The following is a 7,002-nucleotide window of genomic DNA, read 5'->3' as shown; positions in this document are numbered from 1 at the left end:
TGTCTAAAATCTTTGAACCTTTCAAAAGTTTCAGACTTATACTTCATTAAGTACACGAAACCATACCTAGAATAATCATCGGTAAAGGTAACGAAGTAGTTAAAACCACCCCTAGCACTAACGCTTAGTGGACCACACACGTCTGAATGGATCAAATCCAAAAGACCCTCGGCCCGTTCCATCTTTCCTTTGAAGGGAGTCTTGGTCATTTTTCCTTTAAGGCAGGATACACAAGTTTGAAGTGATTTAACGTCCTCCAAGGAGAACATTCCTTCACTAACAAACTTGTTCATCCTTCTCAAGGAAATGTGACCTAGTCGAGCGTGCCAAAGTTGTGCGGGGTTAAGACTTATATCTTTTCGTTTTGCTGATATAACGTTAATGGGTATTTCACTTGGATTCAGTTCATATAAGTTGTTTATAAGTTGTCCCTTACAAATCATATTTTGTTCCTTTTGTATAATGCAAATCGAATTTCCAAAAACAAAAGTAAAACCTTCATTATCCAAAAGAGGAATAGAAATAAGGTTTCGAATAAGTGACGGAACAAATAAACAATTGTTCAAAACAATGGAAAAACTAGAATCCAAAACAGAAAGATAAATTGTCCCAATGGCTTCAGCAGCAACCCTTGCTCCGTTGCCCATTCTTAGGTAGGTCTCACCCACATTAAGCTTCCTACTTCTTGTCATGAGCTGCAAATCATTACAAAGATGTGAGCCACAACCAGTATCCAATACCCAAGCAGAAGATTTAACGGACAAGTTAACTTCAACTAAATACGTACCCTTTTCAGAACGTTTCTGATCGAGGTAAGCCTTGCAGTTGCGTCTCCTCTACTTGGAGCACAAGTTTCAGATTGCGAAGCCAATCCAAATAGTTTGGACCGGTGAGTTTGTTTTGGTCGAGGATAGAGGAAAGGGGATGTTTGGACATTGTTGATGAGAAAATTTTAAGAAGACAATAATTAGAGTTTGTTCGTAATAATCGTTACAATTAAAATTTTGGACTTTTATGTTTTAATTGTTCTCCCACTAATTTTATCGAATTCCACCACCCTCTAGCAGACAATCGAGAAAACTTATTTTTCTTTAATGGGCTTTAGGTCCAATAGCGCTAATGTAACCCGTAGTTAATCTATCCCGATTACATAAGCCTAAAGGTAGAGTACTATCAATCACATCACTATGTGACCCTAAAGTTCGATTTACCTCACACTTGATAATGACCTAAGTTAATCTAGCGAATATCAAAATCTTCGTGTGTCAAGTCTAGCCTACCAATATGAGATGTCATAGATCCAACTATATCGAACTAATGCAATCCCTAGTTAATCTAGCCGACCACATTAATCCAACATAATTTTATCTATGACCGTATCTCCATCTAATGTCAATTAAATTACAGCTTATCCCACAATAGCACTCCCCGCTAACACGGCTTACTGCACTATTATGAGAGGCTACACATAATTTGTGACACCCATTTTCTATTTATACTTAATTAGTATTTTAGAATATGATAGCGGAAGACTTTGAAATATATAAATCGGGAATAGAAAATTCCGACAAAATTTTTCTTTTAGAATCAGAGTAAGAGTGTCCACATATTACCAAACAACATACACTTAATCGATTTCACAAACTATGCATGCATGACTAGAGATTAAGTTCCATTTTAGCAAAGTGAGAGAATTTTGGACAGTTTCGATCTATCAATCAAAAAAAATAATAACTCTCTAACCGCTCATGAAAAACACTTGAAATTTTTACCACATGCTCTAATAAGGACCTAGATAACCTAGTAAAAACAGTTTTTAAATACCTTGAGCCATTTGAAAGGAATAATTAAAATGGTACAACTATACAGTTTGAAAATCTAAAGCAGGGGAGTGACCTTTGAAAAATCTTTATAAATTCCCTACTGTCTCAAAAATCATAAAATTCTATACTAAAGTACATTAGTAAGTTAGGAGTTTATACCAAGTGGAATAAATCTTTTTGAGTGAGAAAAACTTCGTATTTTGTTGTAAATACTACAATGACTCTGTTTCAGAGAAGAGTTGGTAAACAATTCGTAATTAATTCATGGCTTATTCAAATAATGCAAACGACCTATCAACGTGAACCTAACAAATAGACCTATGATTCTGTAAAATTTCATGCAATAATGTATACAAGAGATAATTAACACGAATTATTAAACTACTAGGCAGAACACAACACATAACTAGCCGATGGGCATTTTATAAGGTTTTTAGGAAAACTTGCCCTAAAGTTACATAAGTTTTCGAGGAATCATCATAACATATATCAAAATAGGTAATCTTAATCCTATGTCACATTACACATTATGCATCAATAGTAAGTTCCTCCAATAGGCGGAAGGGAACGATAATAAACACCTAAAACGGTGTCGAATGTCTTTAAAAGCAAAGTGTACAAATAAAACCACATTAGTATATTAAGAGCACCCAAAATCCACCATGCCTCCATATGAACTCTTCTCCCGATCCACGAACTCAACTTCAACCACGATCCTCGGGCTCGAAATCGGGTAATCCTACAAGCAATTCAACACCTATATGAGTCTTTGAGACTCAATGAGAATTCCATAGAATATCAAATACACTTAGACAAGGAATCATATAATCATACATCTACATACATATACAAGTATACATATACATCAATCATCATTTCTTTAAGAAAATTTACCGATTTACCTTTACCTTCTCGGTTTACCTCTTAGACCCTTTTCGATTTACCTCTTAGAACTTTTCGATTTACCTCTTAGACCTTCATTTCATCATTTCATAAGGAATAAGAGGAGATCCCTTACAAGGGAGTCATTCTTTTACACATACATTCATTCATGTGCTCATACAATGTGTGAGAAAATCATTTTTTTTTAGTCGGATATCCTTTGGAAAAATCAAGTAAAACCATAGACAATAAGCCTTCATTTATTTGGAACCCGTTTCATAAGTGGAATCAAACCACACACTCTTCATCTCATTTTTGGGGTACCGGTCCCTCATACCCCGTGCTTATTCGATCTATGTTTTACAAGACTTTCCAATTTAAAAACGTGCAAGTGAGGTTAGTACATACTTTCATTCAATTCAAGCAACTTGATTAGTTGTGTGTGAAAAACATTTTCGTTCGGATATCCTTTGAAAAATCAAGTAAAACCATAGACAATAAGCCTTCATTTATTTGGAACCCGTTTCATAAGTGGAATCAAACCACACACTCTTCATCTCATTTTTGGGGTACCGGTCCCTCATACCCCGTGCTTATTCGATCTATGTTTTACAAGATTTTCCAACTTTAAAAACGTGCAAGTGAAGTTAGTATATATTCTTCATTTCACATATTCAAAGTTAGCTTTCACATAAGCACACATATTTCCACATATTTCACAAAGGCACATACTTTAGTCACAAAATCACAAAAGCAAGTAAGACACATAACAACTCAAGCAAAGAACATAGATCACATATTTACACATATAGCAAAACACTTCAAAGCATTCGGTTATTTATAATTACTATCTCCAAGTTTCATTAATTAAAGTTCAAGCCCTCTTTCTCAAGAGACTTGAAGTTTTCTTTCAAGTAGCACCAAATTTTCATTTATTTCTTTTTCTTTCCAAAATATTCGGACCATCAACAATTCAATCACACAAAATTCCATTTTTATTAATCTTGTTCACGATTTTTATCTTTGTATAATATCTTATTACTCATAGATCATAAACCATGGATCGTAAGCTTCCTCGACCCGAAGGGAGTACACTTACAACCACGCAGGTCGATATATATACACATAGAAACATATGCTTATATATAACACATATAGATTATAAATAAACCATGGATCAAGTTCTTTCTTCGACCACGCACGTTTACGAAAACCATGGATCGAAGTTTCCTTAAGATCACGCAGGTCTAGTATATATATATTTACATATACATAAATAAAAATTAAATTATCATATTATTCTTAGTTCTTCAAGATTATTTCAATTAAAGCTTAGATCATTACATGCATGGATCATCTAACAATAAACAAGAAAAGTAATATAACTTCCCAAATTTTCGGCCATTATGAACAAAGAAGGAGGAAGAAGAAATAATATTGGTGAAGAATCACTTGTAGCAAGAATATGAAATTCTCACCTTAATCTTCTTACAAAATATGAAGGAATTGGTGGATTGAATAACCCACTACAAGAACCTTGAAGAAATTATAAATAAATTAGAAGAAAACATTAGGGAATTTTCGAAATTGAAAAGAAAGAAGAAAAATGAAAGCTTTCTTACACTTCTAGTTGAAGAAACTTCTTTTTGGAAATGAGGAGAGATTTTGAGCTTCCTACACTAATAATTTCGAAATGGAAGAGAAGAAGAGAGAGAATGATGTTTTCTTAAGAGCTTTAAGATATGGTGGAGAAGATGAAAATTCATTTGGGTGTTGGGTTCTATTTATAGAGCTTTGCAAGCATTTGGGGGTGTTCTTGGAATTTCCTCTTTAGGTGGGTTGAATTGGAGATGGTTTTATGGCTTGAGCTTGAGTAAAAATGGAGTCTTGGTGAGGGGATGGTGGTGATGGCCGAATTTAGAGAGAGGAAGGAGAGAGAGTGGGTTTCAAATGCTTAGGTGGAGAGAGAGAGAGAGAGAGAGAGAGAGAGAGAGTAAATGGGTCTTGAATTAAAAGGTAAAGTGGAGTACCATCCTCAATGAAGAAAGTACAAGCCACTTAAGCCTTCAATTCTCCCAACTAATGAGCATTTCTACATTAAAGAATTGTACACATGGAAAATAAAATCCATGTGTGTCTCCACATGGCCGAAAATTACAAGAAGAGTGGGAAAATTTTTATTTCTAAGTTTATTCACTCATTTAATTATCTAATATGCATGAATTTATTCATTTTCTAAAAATTTAGTGTATGCATAAATTTATTCCAACTATCCAAATTAAATTCTAGAATGCAATAATCTAATTAAAATATGAAATTTTTCAATTAGTTATTTTTCGTGTGAAATTTTCAAATATTCGATTCTCATAAGTCAACTAATCACATAATTTAAGTCACACATAAAGTTCATCAAGAATGCATGTATAACTAGGCTAGCTCATAATAAATTATCCTATTAGCACATAAGACTTCTAAACGTAAAATCTACTTATGAAAATAATAAAAAATATAAAACGAGTTATCCGAAAGGGCGGGGTGTTACATAATTTAATTGTTGGTAGAAGGAAAGAAAAATTCAACAATTTGGTTTTTCTTTATAGCTTGATAATTATTCTTGATTAAGAATGAGGGATTTTATTTATTAAATCTTATTAGCTCATCGGAAGTTTTAGGTTATGATCGTTTGTGATTCCTACAACTATGTTCTCTAGGTATGTGGAAACGCATATTGATCCTAAGAGAGACATACGATCATCATCGTACTTAATCACAATTATTCATCTCATGAATTAATTAATTAATACGATAAATTGCAAATATAATTAACGGACTCCCTTCATTCATAAATCATTCAAATAAGAATGAAGCCCATTAATTATTTGCCATCTAATTTGTGTTCCATTAATTAAACTAATTTAACGATTAAATTAAATAATTAATCCAACACCATTCTTTGAATTCAAATTAAATTAATGGATCAATTATCTAATTGGGTTTAATTGATAAATAATTTCAAAAATTAAAAATCAATTAATTTTAATATTAATCTCATAAAATCAATAAAATAATTTTTTTTTTTTTTTTGTTGTTGTTGCTGACCGGACCGGTCGGACCGGTTCGACCGGACCGGTTCGGTCAGCTAAAAAACAGCAGCAAAAATCGAATTTTTCAAAATTAAAAATTTTATATTTTCTGAAATATTCAAAATATTTAATTAATATTAAAACACCCAATTAGATAACACCAATAATTCAACAATTCAACAAATCGAAGCATGCTTTCGAAAACGATAAACACGTTGACAAATAAACGATTAACCCGTGGCTCTGATACCACTGTTGGGGATCGTGCATGTATACGCAGCGGAATTTAAAAATTTTATATCGAACTAGTTTCGATTACATGCATAAACTAATCACATAGTCAACGTACCTTAACGCTTCCGCCATACATATGGTAATTATCGATTTAATTGAAAAACGCGTAAAACCGAAAATTACGAAACATGCTTATACTTCATTTCACAAAATCGAAACACGTAATCACATATTACTCACAATCATAAATTATAATTCATACAAAACATGCTCGAATTAATTTACGAAAGTTTCGATTCATTTACCTCTTGTAGCGTGCGATTTCGACGAATCGAAATCCTAGAACGAGTCACGTACAAGCTGCAAATTACCAATCCTCGGGGCTGCAATTCACGGCTGGAACAAGCTGATCCAGCAAGCAACGAACGGCGACTAATGGCAGCAGCAGCGGCGGCGCGTGGCAGCAGCAGCGGCGGCGCGTGAGCGGCGGTGCGGCGCGTGCGGCGGTGCGTCGATTCGTCGGGGCAGCAGCTCCTCTCCAATTAGGTTTCACCTCGTATTTTCGACCCACTCGAACTACAGCACTAGATGTAAACGAGTTAGATAACAACACGAATAAAACGAAGGAAAAAGAGGAGAAAACCGGCGGTTTTCCGGCGGTGGTCGGCGGTGGCGCGCCGGGGCAGCAACGGCCGAAGAGGGGAGCGGCTAGGGCTTGAGCGGCTAGGGTTTGGTGCTGAAAATCTGATCTCAAACTCTTGTTTGAGGTCTATTTATACCTAGGGTTTTCAACCCTAGCGGGCTTAAGTTATTGGGCTTGACCCACTGATGCATTAAGCCCATTCCCTCGTCGGCCTCGTTTCTAATAAACGATCGTCCACAAAATTATAACAAAATTATATTTGTGACGAGCTCAAAGTCCTCATCGATACGAGCGCCTCTTCGAAATTTCCAATTTCCAAAATTGGAAACTTCCACTT

General features: G+C 34.7%; 1 long non-coding RNA gene across 1 annotated transcript; it reads right to left on the bottom strand.

Moving 5' to 3' along the window:
- Positions 1-2,310: 2,310 nt before the first annotated feature.
- On the bottom strand, positions 2,311-5,133 carry LOC148765800 (uncharacterized). Its single transcript, XR_016029326.1, has 3 exons — positions 4,328-5,133; positions 4,184-4,241; positions 2,311-2,562 (listed from the first exon to the last, which is right to left on the bottom strand). It is a non-coding gene; the product is annotated as an uncharacterized LOC148765800 (long non-coding RNA).
- Between the last annotated feature and the right edge of the window lie 1,869 nt (positions 5,134-7,002).

This window comes from Erythranthe guttata, chromosome 13, assembly GCF_056151865.1.
Source record: "Erythranthe guttata isolate IM_541 chromosome 13, IM_541, whole genome shotgun sequence".
Classification (NCBI taxonomy): Eukaryota; Viridiplantae; Streptophyta; class Magnoliopsida; order Lamiales; family Phrymaceae; genus Erythranthe; species Erythranthe guttata.
This window is presented reverse-complemented; position numbering and strand designations above follow the sequence as displayed.